This window comes from Zonotrichia leucophrys, chromosome 10, assembly GCF_028769735.1.
Source record: "Zonotrichia leucophrys gambelii isolate GWCS_2022_RI chromosome 10, RI_Zleu_2.0, whole genome shotgun sequence".
NCBI classification, from domain to species: Eukaryota; Metazoa; Chordata; class Aves; order Passeriformes; family Passerellidae; genus Zonotrichia; species Zonotrichia leucophrys.
In genome coordinates, this window is record NC_088180.1 from 18,808,832 (window position 1) to 18,832,971 (window position 24,140).

The following is a 24,140-nucleotide window of genomic DNA, read 5'->3' on the forward strand; positions in this document are numbered from 1 at the left end:
CCCGTGAGCTTTCTAAGCAAATCATGAGGAGCAGGGAGTGAATTTACACGGCCCGGTGGCCCTGGCTGGGCTCTGCTCCTCTCCTTGCATCAGGAGCCTCCTCCCGCAGACCTCCCTGCCTCGGTGGAAGCCACGCCACCACAATGGGCCTGTCTCTGGCTAATGAAGCTCTGCATCCCACTGCAGCATTCCTCTGGTGCATTAGGAAATAGTAATCATTCTTCTCTGGCACTGGCTTTGATAAGCAATTGCCTTTGGCCAAAAGCCGTGCCAAGATTTTGCTGCTTGTTATGGAGCTAAAGATGTGACATTGCAGCACTCGTAATTGGGATCATTTAACACCCCGTTAGCAGGGAGCTGGAGTGGCCCTGTCTCTTACCTAGGTTTGGGACAGTCTTTTAGGAATCCAGCCACCATTTGGGAGAATCATTTTTTAAATGGAAATATGGATGCATTATTCATTACATTAATTCATTTTCAAGTGTGGAGGAGAAGCTTTTTGGCAGCACAGAATGGGGGGAGCTGCTGTGATAGGAAATCTGGAGTGAGCCATGCCCCAGTTTGGTAAACTGGGAAACAATGGACTATGGTCCAAATCCTAAATCTGGTTTCAGGCAAGTCCCTTCCTTTTAAGGAGTTGTAAAATGAAGGTGATATTTAGAATTTCATGGTCTTGTAGGGTGGTGCCATTAGTGATCATTCCCCTGATTGATCATCACTCTTTGGGCTTGATGAGCAAGGAGGAAGTTGGGAGTTGTGTTCTGTAGGGCCTCCTGCAGTGCCCACAGCCCTGCCTTGCCCCTGCTGTGGTGGATCCCGGGATGTGGCTCCTGGAACATCCCACCCTTGGGAGGGTCCTGGGTCTTCCTCCCGTGGGTTCTGTCCCAGCCTGGAGCCTGTCAGAGAGCTCCTGTGCCCCTGGGGAGCCAGTGCCACCTGTGCCCCTGCCATGGGCAGCTCTGGAAGGAGCTGAGCTCATCCAGAGCAGCTCCAGCTCCTCCTGTCCTCCTCAGGAGCATCCCACCATGCCAGGAGCCCTCTGCAGCTCCTGTGAGCTTCAGGGCTGCTCTGCCTCCTCAGCTCCCCCCTGCTCAGGACCACGGGCTCTCCTGATCCACAGCCCAGCCAAGGTTTCCTCTCCCTGCTGTGGAAAACCTTTCCAGCAGCTCCCGAGGTCTCTGAGGGCTTCTCCTCTCCTCCAGGCTGCATTGCCTGTTGGTTTTGGAGGCTGTGTTCCCCTGGCAGCCTTCCAGGTGTATATTTAGAAAGGGAGATCATACCTTCCATCTCAGGAATAAACCAATGATGACTTAATTTAGAGCATGAAAATTAAAAACTCCCTCTCTGACTGAGGAGCATTCAGGCCCTGCAGCCTCCTCCTTGTCAGCTCTGCTTTCCCCTCTTGGCTGGGGGTTCCTCTTGCTCAGCTCTGGCCATCCTGGCCTTATCTGGGAGCAGGAATGTGTGGAAGGAGCCATGGGGACCAGGGTCTCCTCTGCTGGCACTGCTGCTGGTGTCCAGCTGCGTCACTGGGCATCAGTGCTGGAGCTGAATTCCATGGGGGACTCTTGGCCATTTTTAGGAGACAAATGGTTCTAAAAAAAATTACTTTTAAAATCTCTTTGGATCATTAATCCAACTTTACACTTCCTGGAGGCTTTTCTGGGGCACCTTCAGAGAGCTCTGTGGGTACATTGCAAACAAATGGGCTGGAAAGTTGGGTGTAGCCTCCATCCTGGCAGGGAAAACCCATTTCTGGTGTCTGCAGTTTGGTGCCTTGCTCACACAAAGGGCTGTGGCTCCTTTGGCAGTTTCTGCTCCTGTGGAATAGGAGAACTGTGGGCTGTGCTGGGCACAGGATCCCTGATTCAGCAGCTGGGGCAGTGGGAGTGTCCCTGCCATGGCAGGGAGTGCAAGGAGCTGATTCCTGAGGTGCTCTGCCCCCCAAACCAGGCTGTGATTCTGGGACTCTGGGCAAGCCTAGCACAGCTCCTTTGCACCCAGCTTTATTGGTAAATCTGGGATTAGCACCAACACTGGGCTCCTGAATCCCTTTCCTGCAGCTTGGGGCTCATCTCTTGTATTTAATAACAGCGTGGAGGGGTTGGAAATGGGTTAGAGATTGATAAAGCCCTGGAGACCTGCAGGACAAAAAATTCTGTGTGCTGCCAGGAGAAAGGCTTTCATTCTGCTCCTGGAAGCTCAGCTTTCCCCACTGCTGCTGATCAGACCACTTTTTTCACCTCCTCTATCAGCTGTGTTATCTGAAGGGTGCTCTGAGGGAGTGCAATGTTGAGAGGCCCCAGAGTTAATTGACATTAAGGACGGTGTAGTATTATTAGGTGTGCCTTAATGTAACAATCTCCATTTTGGTCTATTTACTCTGTACTACTGAGTAAATGTGGAGATAAAAGAAGGTGGAATTAGCGCTTCTCTTGCTTGCACTAAAGCCAAACTGCATTATTTTCTTTTCAGTGGGTTTAGGCCTAAAAGTAGCTCAGGTATGTGCAAGTTTAAACAAGAAGAACCAGGGCCCCATTAAAAATTACTCTCTCCTGGATAATATTCAACACAGGATTAATAGTAAAGAGGCTGATGTCATCCCAGAGTTCCCGTGACCCTTTGCACTTCTTAGCACGCTGCTGAAAGAAAACGTTCCTGCCACACAGGGCTTGTCCTGCTGGAAAATCTGATGCTGCCTTTTTCCCAAGAGCAGAGGGAGAGGTGTTCTGAGCAGTGCAAGAGAAATTAATTGGGAGTGAGGAACTTCACCTGAGCAACCACCTTCCCCTCAAAATCACCTGGCTGCTGCTGTGTCCATCCCATGTTCCCAGAGCATGGAGAAGGTTGGGAGCCCACCTGTGATGTTCCTGTGCAGGATTCTGCTCACTGCCCTCCTCCCTTGGCAGCTGCAGCAGATGCCAGGCAGGGATGGGCTCTGTCCCTGCTGGGACCCTGGAGCTGCCCCAGGCTCTGCTGGAACAGCTGGGGTTGGAGCTGGGCAGCTTCTCCAGGGATGCCAGGGCAGACAGCACCATGGAGCTGCTGCCAGTCCCACCAGGCTGGGGACAAAAGGGCTGTGCAGGAGTTTGGTGGCTTTAGATGGGATCAGTGGTCCCAGTGCTCTTCATGGAGAGCATACATTGCATTTTGAATTTGGTTTTACCTTCCTGCCTAGGCTGGGCTCTAAACCCCTGATTTGTTCTTCAAGGGCTTGGCTTGGAGAAGAAATGTTCTGCACTGCGCCAGGCTGGGCACTCCCAAACTGGGCTGGAAAAGGGCTGGATGAAAGCAGAGCAGCGTTCTGGGCTGTGGGGTTATGAGCAGGTCCCTTGATAAGGAACTGGGTGTGCTGTGAAATAATTAGGGACTCTCATCTCAGACTCATCACAAACATTAATTAGCAGATTTCATAAGATCAGTCACCTCCTTTTCCCCGTGCCTGTAGGGACAGGTAAATGTTCCAGCTCTGTCCTGGTGTGCAGCCTGTGGCACTGGAGGGGCAAAGTGCCCTTTTTCAGACCCACCCCTGCCAGGATGGAGGCTACACCCAACTTTCCAGCCCATTTGTTTGCAATGTACCCACAGAGCTCTCTGAAGGTGCCCCAGAAAAGCCTCCAGGAAGTGTAGGGTTGTATTAATGATCCAAAGAGATTTTAAAAAGATTTTTTTTAAGAATCATTTGTCTGCTAAAAGTGGCCAAGAGTCTCCCATGGAATTCAGCTCCAGCACTGATGGAGCTTTATCATGAGAAATAATCCACTGAGATGCTCTTGCACCTCCAGGGATGCTGAAGGTCCCCCTTGGAGCCAAGGTTTGTACTTGGAGGCCAGGAATGTCCTTGGTAACAATATCAATACAAACAAGACAATAACAATACCAAAAAAGATATTTCCCAGCATTCGAAAATATCAATTGTAAAATTGATAATACCAATTTGACAATATCATTTATTGTTATTGATACTATATATATTACTATATATAACAATATCATATATTGTTATTGATAGCAATAATATTTCCTAGCAATTGATAGCAACATCAATACAAAAAAAGATATTTCCCAGCATTTTTCTGCAGAAATCACCGTGAGAATCCATCTGCAAAGTCCCTGTGGAGCAAACAGCCTTGTGCTGCAAGGTGCATTATCTCAGCTGAACTTTGCTGCACCTGAGGTGGCCCTGCAGGGAGTTTAATCCGTTTAAATTTTCCCAAAAAAGCTCCTTTTGCACTTGTGATGTTTCACTATTTAAAGCACCACAAAGGCTCTTAGAGCAGCTGCTTGGGTGTGAATGGTTTTTTTAATAATGCTGAGGGAACTGCTAATGATTAATCAGCACCAAAGCCTCTGTCTTAACCTCATCAGGTGTGTGAGCAGCAAATATGTTAACCCTTGAGTGGCAGGAGTGCCTGAAGGTGTTTGATTGCAGACTGGGTATGGAATAAACAGGCAGGAGATTGATGTGGTTCAGGGCAGGGCTGGTGAAAAGCCCCGTGGTTATTGCCCATCACCCATCAGCTCTGCTTTGATGGAGCTCTGGGGTGTGGGCAGGAGAGCTGGGATCACACCTCCTGAGCTGTGGCAGTGCTGGGCTTGAAATCCTGATTTTTAATTATTTTTTTTCCTTTACAAACCTGTTTAGCTCAGTAGGTGAGCAGGGACAGCTTGGAAACTGGAAACTTTCTTACTTCTCACACTGAAACCAGCCAGAATAAATCTGGGGAGTTCTTGGCCTGTTTCACTTGTGGTCAGCACTGAAAAACCTTTTGGAAATGAACTTGAGGAAACCCTGCTGTCTTTGGGGAGGCTTGGATGAAGGCATGGAGAGCACGAGAGGGACTCTGGCACCAGGACAGTGCTCCTGTGCTGGGGGCACAGACATCCTGTGCTGAAGCACTGAGGGATGATGGAAGTGGCATTTGGGAAGTGTCTGATGTGGCTTCCCCTGACAGAGTGGGCTCAGCTCCCCCAGGTTCTGGGTCCTGAACGTTTCCTCCTGCTGAGCAGCCTCAGCCAGCAGCTTCAAAGGCTGCTCAGCCCAAACCAGAAACCTCAAGAAAGGATTCAGCCACGGGAAAACCCAGAGGCCACGTGCCGTGCATATGTCTGATAAACCACTCCCAAATTCGTTCCTATCAAGCTTCAAAAAAAAGGCATCTCATGGTTTGCATTTCCCTTTTCCTGTCAGAAAGCCAAAAATGCCATTTTCAGGCCACGCCTCCCTGTGCAAGTTGCAATAACTTATTTAAATCAGTTTAGGCTGATGTCATCAGTTGTCCTTCAGGGCCTGGAGGGATTTGAGGCTGGGATTGGATTTTGGGGAGATCAGAAGGGGAAGCAGTGAGGGTCTGATGCTTCCAAACATCTCCCTGTGGAGGGGCAGAGCAAAGCCTGGCTGGGGGATGTGCAGAGGAGGGGCTGGGCCGCCTTTTTGGTGGGAAAAGCTTTTCTGTGCAGTGACAGGCAGTGCAGGAAACCTGGTGGGAAGCTCTGGTGATGGATCCAACACTCACATTGAGACCAGAAGCCTCTGAGATAAAACAGGAACGTGTTCTGCCAGTTGCCATTAGCACTCAGCCAGTGACTGTGCAGATGGTTTGAATTCTTGCTGATCAGATGGGGAGGGTGAGATGGGAGCCCTGGCTGGAGCTGTGCTGCAGAGCCTGGAGCTGGTGGGATTCCTCACAGATGTTGGTCACCAGCCTTTGGGGATGCTGGGGGGGAAAATAATCTCAATTTCAAGAAGCTGGTGCTTTTCCCTTTGGGAGAGGGACATTCCTGGGCTCTGGGATCAGGAGCTTTGCTGGGGCTCTGCCCATCATCAGGAGAAGCCTGGCTGATGAAGGTCATGGAGTTACCTGCAGCTCTTACCTCCCAAAAGATGGGAGTGAAGAGAAGAGGGGATGGATGCAGCAGGAAAAGCTTCCCTGTGCTGCCCTCAGGGAGGGAGAGCCCTGGGAATGGGGCAGCAGCTCCTGCTGCCTCACATGAACCCCAGGGATGGAGAACTGGGAATGGAGGGATCTGCAGCTGGCAGTAGAGGAGCTGTTTCCAGGGATATCCTGGCCTGTTTGCTCCCAAACCTCTGGCAGCTGTGGATTTCCATGAGGAAGTGTCACTTCACTTCAGCTGCAGGGCTGCTCTGGGGCAGATTTGCTGGGCAGGGTTTTATTGCATCTGTCAGAATCATTGGCAGAGAGCTTTGTCCCGTGGAAGGGTGAAAGATGTGGGTGAAGCACAGGGCATGCCTGCAGTTGGGATTTTGGGGTTTGATCTGGCACCCTGAGCAGGGGAGAGGCTTTGGAGGCACCCCAGAAGTGTGGGGAGCTCTGGGTGAGCCTCGGGGTCACAGGGTGGTTTTGGGGTGGTTGCACAGAGCAACTTCTTCCAAAGATGGGGAAAGGAGGAGGGAAATTCTGGCACTCAGTTTGGCAGGTGGGAGGAATGTCAAATGTGGGTGTGTGAGTGGATTCCTAGAGGCATTTTGGGGTTTGTGGGGTGATGCTGAGGCTTGGGGTGGGAGAGCTGCCTGTGTGGCCAATGCTGAGGAATGGGAAGGGCCCATCTGGACCAGTTTGGACTGGGCCACCTGCTGCTGTCAGGCTGGGAGAGACTTCTTGTCCCGCTTGTCCAGCACTGGAGTGTCCCTGGGGCAGGCTAATGGATTTAAATATCAGAACTGTTAGGTCCTGGCTACCCCCTGTATTTCCTGCAGGATTTGTCCCATGGAATCTTCACAGCCCAGTGAGGTGCTGGTGGTAAATGGGCAGGTGGCTGGAGCTTTACCTTTACTTTTTTGTTTAAAAAATACAGCCCCAAAAGGATGCTCTGTCAGTCCCTTCCATGCCCTTGAGGGAAGGTGCCTGACCCTGTGGGGTTTTGGCTCCTAAAAGAGCAAAGATTTGACTCCAAGAGCACCCTCTTAAAAATATTATTGCCTGATCTTCAGGCAACTTCTTATCTCATACTTTGCCTTGATCTAGGAGGGAAATCCTTTGTCTGTGTGTCACTGAGCACAATCAGTTCCAGTGTTCTGAGCACCAGACACGCTCTGGTTCCAGCCTTTGGCCCTGAGACCTGAGATTTGCCTGTGTTTACAAGCCCAGTAATTGCTGTCCTGAACCTGTTATCAACACAGATACATGCAAGGGAAATTGCAAGGTTATGGTTGAAGCTTGCAGGGTTTTAGACTAACAAATATTTTAGCCTGAAGATATATTCAGCTTGATTTTGCTTTTAAGTGGCTCTGGGTAACATGAGAAGTTGCCTGTCAAATTTGATGGGGTCAGTAAAATTCAAGCATGTTGGACTGTAATTAACATTTGAAAAGAATTTGCTTAGGAATTAGCTGTTGGCAGTGCAGAGCAGCTCCTTGGGTGGAAGCAGAGCTGCCCATCAGGGTCCACCCTGTCCTGGGCAGTGCAGGGAGGGAAATCCAGCCAGTTACTGCAGGATTGCTCATGGGATGCTGCCTGCATCAACCACCAGTGATTCCATTCAGGAATGTCATCATCATCCCAGCACTGGCTGAGGGGGAAAGGCAATTCTGCCCTGGTGGGGTGGGAGAAATTTATAACTGAAAGTGTTCAAAGAAGCTGAATTGTTCCATTTATCAAAGCTTTGGCAGTTTGGCTCAATTTGCCAAATCCTCCCCTAATAAATAACTCGACAGGCTTTGTCAGGGAACAATGGTGTTACTTAACCGTGCTCTGTAATTAAGGCTGAAATTTACTGATAGACACCTAGAGGATATTTCTGGTCGGTGTGGATTAGACCTGCAGGGATAGGAGCTGCTTTGGGGAGCAGAGATGACTTCTGAGAGCTCAAGGTGCCATCCCTAAAATGTTAAACCAAGCTGTGCCTCAGAGCTATTTTTGTACTTGCAATAAGTCACTTTGTGCTTGGTGTATGGGGTTGGGAGGGGGTTTTAAATATGCTCTAAAATCCAAACATCAATGAGGACTTACATGTAGAGCCGAGTAGTGGTGGATGGGCAGCATTTCTGTTAATTAGACTCATTAATGTGCCAGCAGCTGTTAATGCTGGGGACAGATGATGATATTGAAGAGCATCTGTTTTGTTTTCTTCTTTGTGGGAGTTGGTGGGGCTTGGAACAACCTGGGCTTATGGAAGGTGTCCCTGCCCCTGGCAGAGGTTGGAATGAGAAGAGTTTTAAGGTCCCTTCCAACCCAATTGATTCTTCCCTTCTGAATATTTTCAAAAAATTCAGTGTAGGAAAAAAAAGAAAAAAACCAACAAACTGTATGGAGTGTTTTCCATTTAAATAGGGATTTATGGGCTTTTCCCCCAAATTCCCTTTCTGGTTTTTGGAAAGAGTGTTGTGCCCTCTCTCTGTGCTTGCCTGAGCCCTGCAGGGTCCTGAGGCTCTGAGCAGAGCTGCCTGGCACATTTGCTGTGCTCACAACCAGAGCAGCTGGTGCAGCCCCAAAGCAGTGTCTGGGCACCTCTTAGCTCTGCCAGACATCAGCCTGGATAGGGAAAACCCTTATGGGATTTATTCCCTAACCAGGGCTCTGTGGGGCCAGAACAAATCTGAAACGCTTGCAGGGGTTGTGCGGTTCCTTTGCCACCAGGGCTGTCAGAGCTTTACAGACACAACGTTGCTCATTGCACCCATGCCAGGTGGGCACTGCAGCTCCTCTGCCAGCACCAGCTGTGGGCAGTGTGATGCTCTTTTTTAACCAGAATCCTAAAATTCTTCTTCCCTGAGGGTCTGTGTGTCACCTCCTGCCCTTTCTGGTGGCACTGGCTGTGTGTGGGTGCCAAGCCTTTTGTGAAGGACTCTTCCAGCTCCTGGAGGATGAGATATACCAAATATATCTGTCCTGTTTTATCTGATGGAGGAGATTTATCTCTTGTACCTTGTCTGCTGAGGCCACCCCGTGTGTGTGAACGTGCTCTGGGTGGGGATGAGGATGAGCTGGCCCTGAGCAGGCTCTGGGAAGGGAATTTGGGTTGTGCTGCTGTGCAGAGGCTGCTGAGCCCTGCTCTGGTGCAGTGTGCCTGCCCTGCAGAGCTGATTTCCACTGCTGACACTCAGCCCCACGTGGCTGAGGCCATCTTTAGGGTATCCTTGGAACATTTTCTTGGGCAAACAGGCTTTGCTTCTTCACCAGCTCGGAGCTATTTGGGCTTTCTGATGTTATCTCCGAGTTAGTTTACCTTCCTTATCGCCTCGGGGGTTTGGCAGGGAGGGATTTCTGTGTCTGGCTGCTGTCTTGCAAGGCTGATGTTGGGAAAGCCCACCTTGGATTTACAGCTATGCTCTCCCATGGTAAAATGGCAAAAAGTCTCCATCTCCTCAAGGACTTGGGTTGGATTTATCAGAGTGGCACTGACAAAGCAAACAGAGGGTTTGGCTGAAGAGGACATGGGAGAAGGCCTGGGAGTGAAAGGTCCTTCAGGGTGGAGGTCAAGGATAAGCCAGGCTGGACATGTGGGAGTTGTGCACAATAGACACCCATTTGGAAACTTAATCCTTTAATTTCCCCTCATCAAGCAGGTCAAAATAATGTAATAAAAGCTTTCTCATGGAGATGCAAGCTGTAATTCAGGGCAGCCTTTTTTCATTTTGCATTTCCCCCTGTCTCCTGTTCCAGAAGCAGCAGCAGCGCTTGAGAGCAGAAATGAGAGGCCCTGGCAGGACTACAAAGGGCTCCGGAGGAGCAGGTACGCCGGGGATGAGGTAAGTGCTGTCGTTTGGGTGAAATAGGTGTGGAAAGTGCACTCTGCACACGTTAGGCTTCAAAGCCAGCAATAATTACTGCGTTTGAGACTGTATCAGCACCCGGGGCTGCCGTTCAAGTCGGGCAGGAATTCTTTGTGCAGGGCTTTTGTTCTGCAGACATCCAAGCTCCCCGTGGTTCACCCCGGGAACCCAGGGAAGTGTCGTGGCTTTGAGCTGGGCTTGTGTGGAGCCCCGGCTTTGATGAATTCATCGGGTGCTCTGTGAATATGACTGGGCTGTAATTGCTTTTAATGGCAAAACCATGAAAGGAGAAAATAAGTGCTGGGGTGGGTGGCAGCAAGAAGGATCTTGCAGGCTCCTGGCAGGGCTCTGCTCTCTGGACTTGCTGCTCTTGGTCTCATCTCGTGTCCTTCTGCCTCTGTGGGCCCTGCAAGGGCTTGGAGTTGAACTGGTGATGTGGGGCTGGTGTCTCCCAGATGATGTGTGCTCTATTCCATCAGTGTGTGCTAAATACAGGGTCATTTGGGGAGTAGAGCCAAAAAATATCTTCCAAGAGGGTTTTATGGTGGATCTCCATGGAGGAGATCAGTGATGTGCTTCTTTTACAGAAGAAATGGTTGAAATTTAAGTTTATCACTGGCTTGTTAGTGACCCATGACAAGGAAAAAGGTTGATATGCTGAGTAGGAGCTACCCAGCTCCACCACCCCTGTGACTGCTCCAAAGTAACTGAACCCTGATGTTCCTGAGCAATCCCCTCTGGAATCACCATCCCCATGAGCAGCAGGGTGGGCTGCAGCATTCTCCCAGCAGCTCCTGTCCCCTCTCCCGGGGGGATTCCCAGATGGTTCAGATGTCACACTGCTGTCACCCTTGCTCTAACTGACCCACGACTGCTTGGTGCCACCCCGGAGCCGCAGCCTGGCTGTCACCCATGGGGAGAATGTCCCTTTTTGCAAACTGTGGGCTCGTTTTCCCTGCTGTGGGGGCCGGAGCACACAAAAGCGGCGCCAGGGGCAGTTTTATCTCAGAGCAGAGCAGGGAACAGATCTAATCTCTCCGCAGAGGCCTCCCCGGAGCTCCTCTCCCCAAAGAGCCCTTGTGCTGGAACAATAAATGCCAGGGACACGCCGCCAGCCCGCGGCTGGGATTCCATTCAGACCCGTGGGCATTTCTTTCCCAGGCACGGCGGGGTCTCGGCTCCCTCATGGCCGCTGCCCACGCGGGGCCTGGCGGGGCCGTGCCGTGGCGGCAACAACCGGGCTGCTGGCACGGGCTCTGGGCCGTGGGCACGGCCAGGCTGTGGGCACGGCCTGCTCAGGCCCGCCGCGGTGTCCGGCCCGTGACAAAGCGCCACTATGGCCGGGGACGGGCGGAATGCGGCCCCGGGGCGGCCTGGCACCAGGGGCTCCTGGAAAGGCCGGGCAGAGCCCACACAGCGTGGCTTGTCCGGCACACAATGAGGGATGTGTTGTGGTGGCATGAATGGGCTGAGCCAGGGATGGCAAATGTTTACTCTGGGCTCCCACAGCACGGGCAGAGGAGGGCCAAGGCCTCCGCTCCTCCTCCAGGCAGTGAGGGCTGCTCTGGGAGCTTGGGCATCCAGCTTGGAGAACCTGGGCCTTTTGTGCCACCTTTGGGGCCTTTCGTGCCACCTTTGTGACCTCAACCAGGTGTCACACAAAGCCAGCAGGAATAGGATCCTGGAATGGTATGGTTTGGTTTGGGAGGGACCTTAATCATCCAGTTCCAGCCCCTTGCTATGGACCAGTGACAGATGTCATTTTAGTTGGTGCTTTGAGGGTCCTGTTATCCTGCTCAAACCCTCTCTCAGGCTTCACTTAAGCAGTGCAGCCATCCATCATTAATGCCATTGTGCATCCTAATGCCTTTCAACGTTCCCAGGGTCCCCATTCCCAGTGGTGAGATTGGAGAGGCGTCCATGCAGTTTCCATGTTGTTCATGGTCCAAGCTGCTCCTGTGACCCTGTGGATGGAGGATGTGGTGAAATCCCTGCTCTGAGATGGATCAGAGTGGTGCAGAGACATCATTAACATTCTCTAACGTGTTCCTGGGGCAAGTCAGGCAGTTTCAGGTGAGGCCAGGTGCCAATGCCACCAGCTTGGTGGCCCTTGTGCCAGCTGCCCAGAGCGAGGGGGTTTGCAGCCCCCAGACTGTGACTTGTACATTGTATCTGCTCCCCCTGCCAATGCTAAATCCCATTTATTACAGAGAACTTCACAGGCTTTTAATGAACCTTCCTGAGCTTAATTTACAACTTGGGGAAAGATAGACAAGGTGACAAAGTGAACTGAAATATGAAATTACTTTAATTGCAGAGGAGGACAGTTTATAGGCTTCAGAATCCAAGTCATTTATTTTAATGATCTCCTCTGCCCTCAACACATAATTACCATTCCCATTCCGAGCTGGTTTCAGGAGAGGTATGCAGGGAAAGCTGGTTGGACCTGTTCAGGCAGCAGAACTTTTGGCAACTCATAATCTGAGACGAAAAACGAATTAAAAGCAAAATATATTGTCATGTCAGAAACACTTTTCATTTAAGACATGCTGGGTTTTGCCTCGTTTCCTGGAGACAGCTGTGGTCCATCTGAAAGCAGCAATCCGAGGCACACGGCACTGGTTGAGTGCCTTTCCAACCCTACATGGTAAAACACTTGGAAAATCCCCAGGAGTCAACATGGGGGCCAAGGGGTAACGCAGCCTTTGGGGAGGAGATGGAAATGTTTCATTTCCCTGCTGCTCCTTGCATTGGTGGGTTGGGTGTTAGGGTGGTAATAAAAAAATATGGACTTTGAGAAATGGATGCTGCTTTTCCCCCATGGATATCTGATTTTGGCTGGTCCTACTCTAAACCAGCTGGAGGTTTTCAACCCCTGTGGAAAGAGGGGCTGTCTGTGAGCAGCTCCAAGCTGTTTTCATGGAGTTCAGGTCCCTCAGTGTGAAAATCAGGATGTTGCTGGAGCCTCTTGTGGCTGTTTGGGCACATGGACATTTTGGTACATCCTGACTTTTCTGATGTGGTGCTTTGGGGGGTGATTTGGAGGAGGTTGTGTTGTAATTGCCCAGCTTGGCTTAGCTCTGCCTCTGCTTCTCCAGTGTCCAGGAGCTCTCCAGCTGAGCTTGGCCTGGCTTCCTCGGAGTTAAAACTCTGATGTCCCTCAGAAACCTGAGCACCAGGCCCAGCTTCTCCTCTGGCAAGGGTGGGAAAGTGGGAGGAAATTGGGTGTAACCTGAGGAAGCTGGAAAGCAAAGATGAGCCCAGGCTGGTGGGACTCGTGCCAAGGAGTGGGTTCTGAGCCAGGCTGATGCACCTTCCTGCAGGGAAAGGAGGTGAAAATATATTTTTCTTACAGGGATCATTAAGTTCCTTGGATTGGACAGTTGTGGTACAGTGTTTCTTGATTTTCAGATTTTTTTTTTTTTTACCACAAGGATGGGTTGTGGACCAAGTGATCATGGAGTTGTTAAAGTCTGTTAGCTCTCTCTATGTAAAGTGGTCATGAATATGAGGCAAAATGGGACAAAATCCAAAGGCACGTGGACTCCCCATCCACCTGCTGGAATAGGCTGGCTGGGATTTCATGTGGCCCTGGCTGAAGTCATGCAGCACCAGAATATGGGGTTTTAGGGGGTCTGTGGGACTTGAGGCCATAAATCCCCTGCAGGGGTCAGTGAACTGTGTGTGCCCTGGGGCACAGCAACTTGTCCCAGTGCTGGTGAGTGTCTGGAGTGGAAACCCAAAGATTTCCAAGCTAATGTTTCCCAAAGTTGGCATTTTGGCATCTTTGAGTTTGGCTTGTTATCTAAAAGATTGGCTGCTGGGGCAGCTCTGCGCTCGTGGCTACTGCTGGTCTGGCCTTCAAGGCTTAGCAACAAGAAATAGTAAATTAATTTTCCTGAGTAGCTCTGCCTCCTTGGCCAGATCAGTCCCCAGAATGAAGTGCTCCTGGCCTGAAGGAGAAGTGTGACATTCCTCCCCAAAACAAAATATCACAGGTCCTTCATGTGCTCACCCCAGCACAGCCACTCTGGCCCTGCTCCAAAGTATTTGCTTTTAAACCACACTTTAAAAAAAGCTCTATCAAAAAGAATGTGAAGGATGCAGAGTTTAGGTCTTAAAATTGGGAAATAGTACAATAAAGCTGCTTTTGTTAACTTCTTTCAATCTCCTTGTGCAATAACCCACAGCCTGCTTGCTTCTCTCTGCTGCTGCTGGCCACCAGTGGGAGAAGTGATGGAAGGAAGAGCCCATTTGGCCTTTTCCTGCAGTTTGTCATGCTTGGCAGGGTGGTGGAGCTGGGCTGGGGAGGGGGATGCTGCTGTTGGTGTAGCCATGGGGATGGGGTGACGTGCTGAGGGGAGCTTGGCTGGGTGTGGGAAGTGCTCAGGGCGGCAGATGGTGTCTCCTGGCTGGTGTGCATCTCCCCTGGGACAGCTGGAGGCTTCAAAGCACCCGGGAGGATTTTGGGGAGTGAGTTTGGGCTGGGTGATGCCCAGCCTGAGCTCAGCCACCAGCACGAAGGGACTCGGGCCTGGCCTGCCCTTGGCCACTCTCCTGGGCTTCCTTTGCTAATTCCTGCTCCTGGGAGGCCTCACAAACTCTGCCCAGGGTTGCTCATTCTGGGTATGCAGGTGCCCAAATCCCATCAGCAATGTCCCTTTTCCCCCTCTGGCCGTGCAGCCAGTCCTTGGTGCTCCCAGGGCTGCCTCTCCTGGGGCTGTTGTGAGTGAGCAAAACATCTCAGACTGGCTCCTGCCTCCCTTCCACCAGCCCCTGCTTTTTAGGGAAAACAGCTTCTGTTTGTTTTGATGTTCAGAGGTTGAGGAGGTGTTGTACTTTCTTTCTTTTTTTTTTTTTTACCTGAAGTTTTCAGACAATTCAGACTTAGGAAGTGGGAATCAAATTTCTTTCTTAATCCTGTGGTTTTTTTTTTTTTTTAAATGAGGGTGTGTGAACTACAAGAAGGATCTTGTTCAGCCCCTCACTTGCTGATTTAGGTCCAAGCCAACAGAGCCAGGCTTGGAACTTTGATGCTGCTGGGGAAAAAGCAGGGAGAAGTGGAGGGAAGGTTGTGGGATTGGTGCTGCTGCTCAGCAAACAGAAAGAGGAAAAGGAGAGCGATTTCTCATTCTGCTTCCTAACTCCAAACACAACCCAAACTTTTTATAAACTTTCTGCTCAGGTTTCAGGAAACTGCAAATGAAACTGCATTCCTCTGTGTGTTGGTCTTTTTTTTTTTTTTTTCCTTTTGCCCTCTTTCTTTTTGAGATGTAATAAAACATCATCACCTACAAGGCTGTGGCCTTTAAAAGTATTCTCCGGAGGGCAGGTGAGGAGTGGAGGCAGATTGACTGACAGCTGGAATAAAGCCTCTCTATTATCTCTGGGATTATAATTTCCCTCTATTCTGGGTGTTGGAGCAACAAGAGTTTGGTTGTCTCTGTTCTCACTGGCTTCTCCTGTGCTGTGGAGTCCATCCCCCATCAGCTGAGGATACTGAACTTCTCATCACCTAGAAAATAATGGTTTTTTCCAAAACTTGAAGGCCTTGAGTGTAACTAGTGAGAAAAAGACAAGCTGTTAGAAACAAGAATATAAAAATGACAGGAGTGGGGACAGAGCAGCCACTGCAGGATGTGGCTGCAGGGGGTCTGTCTGTCCTTCACCAACTCCTTTAACTCTTTAAACTGCTTTTGAGGGCCAAAGCTTGCAAATCTCTGATCCAGCAGCTGTTCTGGAGCTGCAGCTCCCAGGCTTGTCTGGAGGGAGCAAAGAATGGGGAAATGGCAGAGCTGGGGTAAAATTAGTGGGGATAATCTTTAAAGACAGAGGCAGGAACTGTGTCTGGGGCTGTTTTAAGCAATTTAAGGGATGGGCAGTGGGATGCTGGAGCTGATGTGGTGGGACAAGGTCTCTCCTGCAGTCCCAAGGCAGGAGAAGGAACAGGGGATGGAGGCAGGGACAGGACTGCATTGGGGTGGGTGGGGTGGTGTGTAACCTGCTTGCTGCAAAGCCAGGGCCTGCCTTTTGGGGTGGTTCCTGCAGTTTTCCCTGTGTCCCTGTCAGGACTCTCTGGGAGGAGGGGTGGGCACAGCCCTTTCTTCAGTGCATTCCTGCTCCTTGGCACATACCACCCATGGGCCAGCAAATTCCTGCTGTGGAGGGTTCTGAGAAGCCAAATTGTTCTTCATTAAATAATCTGTGAGAAGTTTACAGTACATATGTGTACAAATGACCTTGAGATGTGGTGTAGGCTCAGCCTGTCATGCCTCACACCTCCTGGGACTCATGGTGCTGACCCATGACCAAGGGCAGACCCCACTGGGGTGTCCTTATGGACACTCAATGGATTGCCACCCCAATAACACAATCCTGGCATCTCCTTCCTGTCTGGAAATGGGCACAGTGCTCTGGAGAGGACCCAGAGAGTCCATGCAGGCCCTGTGTGATGGGGAGCAGCCCTAAAGGCAGCCAGTGCCCAGCACCAGGCCCCCCAAATTGCTCAGCAGGGGCCATCAGGACACTTGGTTAATTAGAGAAGCCCCATTACTGGCAGACAAGGGGTATATTTATTTTTAAAGCCTGTCTGACACTGAGAACAGGTCTCTGGCCAGAGATCTGAGGGCCTGGCTATGTAATTGAGTTGAAGGAGGAATTCAGGTTTTTTCAAACCAAAGGCCCATGTCCCATGTCCCCCTGCCAAGGGATGGCCACAGGCAGGGAGCTGGGAGGGGTTGAGAGTTGTTATTTACACAAAGTTTCCGCCTCCTTCCTTCCTTCCTACCAACTCCCCGTGACCCAGACCTGCCTGCTGAGGAAAACTGCTCCCCAGCCTTGCCAATTCTGGGATAAATAGGTCATCCAAAATATGCAACAGCCAGTTCCAAATCTTCCAGCAGTCAGAAAGACCTCAGAAGTCTTTGGATGCATAAAGCCTGTGCTAATTGTGTTATTTCCAACGTGGATTTTGGGGCTCTGGAAGTAGGGTCTTCCACAGCAGTCCAAGGGCAGGGATTTGGCAGAGGAAGCCAAAGACCATTTCCAGCTTTATTTCACCCATTTGCTCACTCAGGCCTTGACCATGGTGGTGGCAGCTGTGTTCTGCCTCCTCCCAAACGTGGGGTTTTATCCCTCCCTGGGGATGGGGGCTGTAATCTTTCAATTAAAGCAGAGCAGGGCCCAGCCAAGGATGTCTTCATTGAAACCTCAGTGATGCCTTTAACCCCAGGAAGTGCAGCTGCCAAACTTTGCTGGGTGATTGAGGATGATATAGGAGGGTTTCCTTGAGGAAACTCTCCAGCATCCTGCACTGACAGATTTATGGGGTTTGCTCTGACCACGCAAGGCACCTCTGAAACAAGGGGGGAGGAAATGTGCCATGGAGCTGTCAGACCCTGCCTGCCCGTGTTCACACATCCATGCTTTCGCTCCCCTCCCAGCTCCATTTTGCTAAAATGCTGAAATACTTGTGGTTTTCCAAGATTCTTTTTTTTTCCTCATGTAAATTTTCTTCTAAATGCTAACAAGCTGCTTTTCTTGCTCCTGAAGTGGTGGTGCCATTTGAATCTGCAGTTGGTGTGAGCCTTGGGCAGGGTGGATCAGGGCTCTTCACTTGCTCCAGCTTAATTTCAAATTGAGCCATTGTTGTGAAGAGCTAAAATCATACTTTGAGTTGCTTTTTGTCTGGTATCACAAATGTGTATCCTGTAGTGTGTGAGTCTGAGCCAAATCAAAGGGAAATTATACCTGAGGTATTCAGTATTACCTAAGGTAGTCAATATTGCTTTATAGTCTTTATTTTCTTCTCTGTCTCAATCAAATTTCTGCTCTCAGTGAATGTCCAACCTGTTTGCAAGGCTGTCTGAGCTCCTGCAGGTCTCTTGGGGTGATAAATAAGATTTATCACAGATCAAACCCAGTGCCAGGGTTAGAATTGTGGAAAAGGTTTAAAAGCTTTCCCAGTTCCTCTGCAAGTCCTTCATCCCATGGCACGAGGATATGTCAGGGAGGGTTTTGTGGGATTTTAGGAAAAGATTCTTCCCTCAGAGGGTGCTGGGCACTGGAAGGGCTCCCCAGGGAATGGTGACATTCCCGAGGCTGCCAGAGTTCCAGGAGCGTTTGGACAGTGCTCCCAGGGATGCCCAGGGTGGGATTTTGGGGTGTGTGTGCAGGGCCAGGAGCTGGGTGATGATCCATCCCTGTGGGTCCCTTCCAGCCCAGGATAACCCGTGCCTGGTGTCCCTGTGCCACAGTGACATCATTGCAGGACCCTTCAGCTGGGCAGGAGCTGGCACCGTGTGTCCCTCGGGGAATCGCTTCCTGCAGGACCAGAGCGCAGCCTGGGAGCGCTCTGGCCATTTTGTAGGATCTATAGGGTATTTTACAGAAGCCGCTCTCTCCCCTGGAGCCCCGCTGTCACAGGCTGCTGTGTGGCAGCGGCAGCCGGTGCTGTCACCGCACCGGGGTAGTGAAAGGTGGGAAATGAAGGGAAATAAAGGAAGCGAATGTCGTTAGCGAGCGGCGAGTCACAGCCCAACAACTTCCTGCCATTGTCCCTCCTGCTCCCCGCGCATCCCGCGCCTGGCCCGGGGCCAGCGCGGCCGCCAGGTGCTGCCCTGCTGCCCATGGCTCCATCCCTCCATCCATCCATCCATTCGTCCGTCCGTCCGTTCATCCATCCATCCATCCCTCCATCCGTCCATTCATCCATCCATCCATCCATCCATCCATCCATCCATCCATCCATCCATCCATCCATCCCTCCATCCATCCGTTCATTCATCCATCCATCCACCCACACACCCATCCATCCCCAACCCTGGCAGCCATCGGGTGACCCCCGCCTGAGGGAATTGCTGCCCCTGCGAATCCCGGTTCCTTAAAAAACCCTGACTCGGGGCAACTTGAACAAATGTCTTGGTACTTGGTGGCAAACAGAGAAATAGAAACCAAACTGCTGCTGGAGGAGCCACAGCAGGATAGAGAGTTTTGTAAAAGGGATGAAAAGTTGTCAACCTCTCCCTTTCCTTTAATTCTAATATTAAAATTATTATTTCATAATTTTACATATTAACTATAATAATATGATATAATTATAACATAATAATTTATTGTAATAATTATAATTAAATTACAATTATAATTTCGTTATTAAATTACTACAAATTAATTAATATATAAATATTGATTTATCTATTCATATTAATTAAATTATATTTAATTAATACTAAAATTATATTTAATTACTATTATATATTAATAGTAACTAATATATTAATTTTAATTAATTTTAGTATTTTTTAAAGGGCTTAACTTTGTGAAATGACAACAGCTTGAGAACATGCACATCTATAAAAATTTCTCCTTTTTATTCTCCGAGCTGTGCTCATTTCCCAACTGCTGTTTGGGAGAAGTGGTTTGGTGAGGAATAGGTTTAAAGCTCTCTTTGGTGCTGTTTCCCCAGTGCAGCCACCCGTGTAAGATAAATAGTGGCTGATCTCTTGTTAGTGAAGTGCACGCTCTCCTTCACGCCTGACTGCAATGGCAATGCAGAATCCTCTGCCATCTGCTTCCAGCGAGGAGCTGGGGCAAGCACGGAGCCCCGGGCTCTCCCAGCCAGCCCAAAGCACTGCTGGTGCAGCTCACTGGCCACTGCTGGGCAGGGGGAAGGTTCCCAGCACAAAATGGGGTTTTTGGGAAGCTTATCATAAATTCTAATGCTGCAGAGAGGAGGTTTCTCCCCGAAAATGCCCACAGAGTGTTGTGTGTCCAAGAGCCCTTCAGCCTTTTAAAAGCTGCAGCCACAAGGGACAAGCTGCATCTAAACAGAGCAGCCAAGCCCTGTTTCCTTCAGGAATGATCCCTCTGTGAAAACAAAGGGATGCTCCTTCCCTGGGATGCAGCACTGCCCCTGCTCCAGGTGAATTGTTCAGCTGTGACAAACCCCCCAAACTCTGCATTTGGACATTTCCAGCCACAGAGTGCAATTGTCACACGCTGCAGTGTTTATTTAAAGAGGGGAGAGCGCTGTGGCACTCAGATTTTGTGCCAGTTTCCAGGGCAAAGCTCTCTGCAGGCAGCTGGTGCTCAGGAGGTGCTGGCAGCAAAAGCATCACCTCCCACAGGCTGAGGACCCCGAGCATCCTGCTCTGACTTATCCCAGGAAAACAGTGCAAACAAAGTTAATTGCGTGAAAAGCAAAGGCATCAGGCAGGCAGCTGCTGGGCACCAGGTCTGTGCTGAACTGCTCAGGGGAAAAGGTTTTCCCTGGAGCACAGGTTCCCTGGATGTGGGGTTTGGAGTGACACAGAGATTTTCTTTCTGTGCAGAACTGGGTACCACTGCTCCAATCCTGCTGTTCCAATCCTGCTGCTCCCCTTGAACCCAGCTCTTCCTCTCTTTATTGCAGCAGTCCTGATTTTCTCCTTGTGAATGTGCCTTTTGCTTTCACATGCCATGTGCCATAAATATTTTTTAATTGTTTCTTATCTGTCTGGGATCTGGGTTTGTGGGAGGGAGGCGATGCTGGTGATAGGGCCTGGCCACATGGGAGAGCTCAGCTCTGCTCCAGATTCCCTGGATAACCCTGGCTGAATGTGGCAGAGAAGGATTTATCCCCTGGATTCTGGGGAGGGGATGAGCTGCAGCACCCCCAGCTTGTGGCCCTGGGCTTGTCCTCTGCTTGTTGTCCCTCAGCTGCTCCTCAGGAGGTTTTTGGATAATGTGAGGGTTGGTTTTCACCCACTGACGCCTGGAAAAGTGTGAGAATGCAGATCCTGCTTAGAGAGTGGAAAACTTGTTGTTCTGAGTGATTTCAGGGAAAAGCATTAAATGTGAGTGCTGGAGTGACTCTGAACCCAGACACCAACCTATCCTTCCTCAAATCCCTTTTTCTCTTTGCAGTTGATAAAACAGGCACTGCTTGGAGACAAGTGATGCTGCAGCACAAGTGGCTGCAGAATTAGTTTTAGGGCTTTTGTGAAAGTTTTCAAGTTTTCATTTGTTTTCATTCTGCTGGGGCACCCTGGGATCTTTTTTTTCCTGGTTTTTTTCAGCTTTGGCTGTACTAAATATTCACTCAGCCCAATGCAAAGTTTAAAGCTGTGGCTCCCATATGTCAGGGCAAGTGCATCACCCCCCACCAGCCAGGCAGGACATGTCAGGGTGCTCCTAAAAAGTTCATCCCAACACTGAAAAAATCCATAACAAGGTTTCAAAGAGCACAAGAGTCTTTAAAAACCAAAGAACCCAATAAACAGCAACTATTCTCTCTTCCTTGCACGGAGTAAGGATGTGTGAAACCCACAGGATCTGGGAAAAACAGCTTCACCAGGAAACCTGCACCCTAAAAAATAAATCCCTCTGCAGCCTTTGGCTTTAGGCTGTCCCTCCTGCAGGAACTTGCAGCAGAGCTGTAGCAGCACAAATACATCCAATCTTTGGGAAAGGTGCTTAAATCAGGCAGTTATTGGGCTGAGCAGAGCTCAGTCACGTCTGCATGAACTGGCAGGGAGGATGCTGTAAAGCAGGGAAATTCTGTGAGGTAAAGCAGGGAAGATGAGATGAGCCAAGGGCCCTGACCTTAAATTTTACAAGCAAGTTCTTGTTTGCAAAGAGCAGGGCTGGGAGATGGGAGGGAAGCAGGATTCCTGCTCTCGTGTGGAGTCAGGGAAAAGATGGAAATGTCCTGGGTTGGTGCTCGCTCAGCTGTAGCCTTTCCCTTTGGGCTGTAGCAGAACTGTGTGAGAAGAGCTCATAAAGGAGGCATTTTTAAAATAATATTGAGCATGAAGAGGCAGAGGCTGGTGCTGGGACACATGCAGAGCTGCTCCAGGGCTGAGATAAAGCAGTGACAGCAGCTGACCCCGACCTCCCCGGATTATCTGATGTTCTCAGCATTTATAAGCAAGGAAGAGGCAGTGGCCGTCAGACCGGCTGGCTCCGCTCGCAGCCCCAGCCCAGATGGGAGGCGAGACTGCCCTCGCAGCAGCCCAGTCCTGGGGACAGCCAGATGAGCCCCTCCACCCCTCTTTTCCCCAAAAAGCCCTGGACAAATTGCTGGCCAGGGCGTCAGGGCAGCGTTTCCCAGCGGGTCACTGCGGCTGGGACCGTCCTGCACACAGAAGTCACCGGGGGCTGTCTCGTCTTGCAGATGTCCCCAGGGTGGCTCTGAATGAGCTGCATCTTTTCATCAGTGCAGCAGAACTCTGGCTAGCACCAGGCAGCCTTTTGCTTTTCATTTCTAGCTGAAAAAAAAAGCTTCATCTGTCACAGAATGGAGCCACAGCAAAGCCACTGGGTTGGAGATGGTGTCTGTGCCCCAGCAGTGCAGCTGCCACTGAGCTCTCCTGCCCAGGCAGGGGAGGCACCTCCTGCCTTGGTTTTTGGTGGCCCAGCAGCAGGCAGCTCCCACGCCCCTGTCTGGAACACTGAGCCTGTTTATTTAAGTTCAAATCAAATGTTAAAATAATTCTGTGCAAGTGTTAAGCGAGGGTGATTGGAGTTTGCATGACTCCACATCCAAGCTATGATTTCTTTAGGGCAGAGGAGTTATTTTCATTAACTCTTCAGTGCTGGCTCTCTCTGGCAGGAGGAAAGGTTGGATTAGCTGGATGTTGATGTACAGACTTGCAGCCCTTCTGAAGCTGTTTTAAATCAAAGAGGGGTAGGTAAATGTTTGGCTGCGTTTCCTGTGCGGGCCCTGCTGTCCACAGCCTGGGAAGTAGCAGGATCCAAAGGGCAGCTGTTAAACAAAGTGAAAACAGACAGGGGCTGGGGCTGCCCCATCTGCTGCCCAGGGCCAGGCAGGGAATCCTCCATCCCTCCCACCCCCAGCAGCTGCTGGGACAGGCCTTTGGCAAAGCAGGGACAGAGCTGAGGCCTTTGGGGAGGGGGCTGTGGCTGGGGGAGTGCCAGGGTGTGCAGTGGGATGGGCTGGTACCCACAGGGGTGTGGGCAGGTTACCAGGGGAACCAGGGTGCTGCAGCTGGGATGAAGTGATAAACAAGGTGATGTGTTTGGGATGCTCTGGTACCCAGAGGGAAGCAGTAGGGATGCAGTGATAAACCCGAGTGATGCCATTTGGGATGCTGTGGTACCCAGGGTGATGATGCAGCAGGGATGCAGTGATAAACCCGAGTGATGCCATTTGGGATGCTGTGCTTGGGATGCTCTGGTACCCAGGGTGATGTGTTTGGGATGCAGTGATAAACCTGAGTGATGCCATTTGGGATGCTGTGGTACCCAGGGTGATGCAGTGATAAACCCAGTGATGCCATTTGGGATGTGGTGGTACCCAGAGTGATCCACTTGGAATATTTTCCTACCACCACCTCGCACTCCCCCAAGCAAACCTCTGCAGGTTAAAGGGTTTTCCCTTCCCTTTCCTCTCTCCTCTTTATCTTCTGCTCAAGTCCTATAGAGTCTCTGTTTACCCATCCAGATAACAGGTTTGGCTGCTCTGATATTGTCTGGATAGGAATCACTGCAGGATGTTACAGGGAAGGGGAGCAGGGTGATGCTGCAGTGTATTTACAGTGGCCATGGAGCTCAGGAATTTGTTCTGTCCATGATTTAAGTGAGATGTGCAGGAATTGCCTCCTGCCCTCCCCTGCAGGAGTGGGTGGCACAGGCTGGGTCTGGGGGCACACTCTGCATCCCCCCTGCTGCCTTTGGTGAGGAGAGGCTGACAAAATGCAATAGGGTTCCTTGGAGCTGCTCAATTGTCTTCCTCTGGATTTTTTTTTTTCTGCCAGGGCAAACTTTTTTCCAGGACTTGGCAAAGCAACTAATTTCTCAGACAGGCACTCCTGAATTAGCACATCTGTTTAATAAATGGCCACAGTGTCTCAATGATGGCATCTTAAGGCCAAAGATGTTCCTTCAGTTGCCCTGGATTTTTCTCCCCTCCAGCCCATTTTCCTGGGAGCTGGTGTGAAGGGACAGAGGGGATTTGTGAGAGCTGAACCCTTTTTCATCAGCTTTGGGCTTTAAGGGCTGTTTGTGGCAGGGTGTTTGCGCACAGGGGTTTCTTCCACGAGGAAAACTCGGTGTGTTTTTGCAAAGAGAGTCTCTGATTCCCAGAGTCGGTGAGATGGGGAGGCAGTGCTGCTGCTGGGATAAATCCCATTTCCGTCTCCAGGTCACGGGTTAGGCGGGAGTGGCACGTGGAAAAGCAGCCCGGCTTTGTGAGCGTTTCTCGCTCTTTCACAATCCCAGCAAAGCGAATTTAATGCAGTTTCAGTTTGGGCACAACAAAGCGGAGCTGCAGATCAGAAACACATGTTGTGAGTGCTGCAGGCACCGAGTGAAACCTGATCTGCCGAGGTTTCCCTTAAATCTGCACTTTCTCATTTGGCTCTCATATTAAAGCTGTATTTCAGAGCTGTCCAACCCTCTCGAAAGA

At 50.4% G+C, this 24,140-nt stretch overlaps 1 long non-coding RNA gene across 1 annotated transcript in view; it reads left to right on the forward strand.

Annotated features, from left to right (window-relative positions):
- LOC135452346 (uncharacterized) overlaps positions 1 to 24,140 on the forward strand; it is a 67,271-nt gene that overhangs the window by 9,646 nt on the left and 33,485 nt on the right. The window contains exon 2 of the long non-coding RNA XR_010441592.1: positions 9,624 to 9,709. This is a non-coding gene — a long non-coding RNA (uncharacterized LOC135452346). The remainder of the gene's footprint in view (positions 1 to 9,623; positions 9,710 to 24,140) is intronic.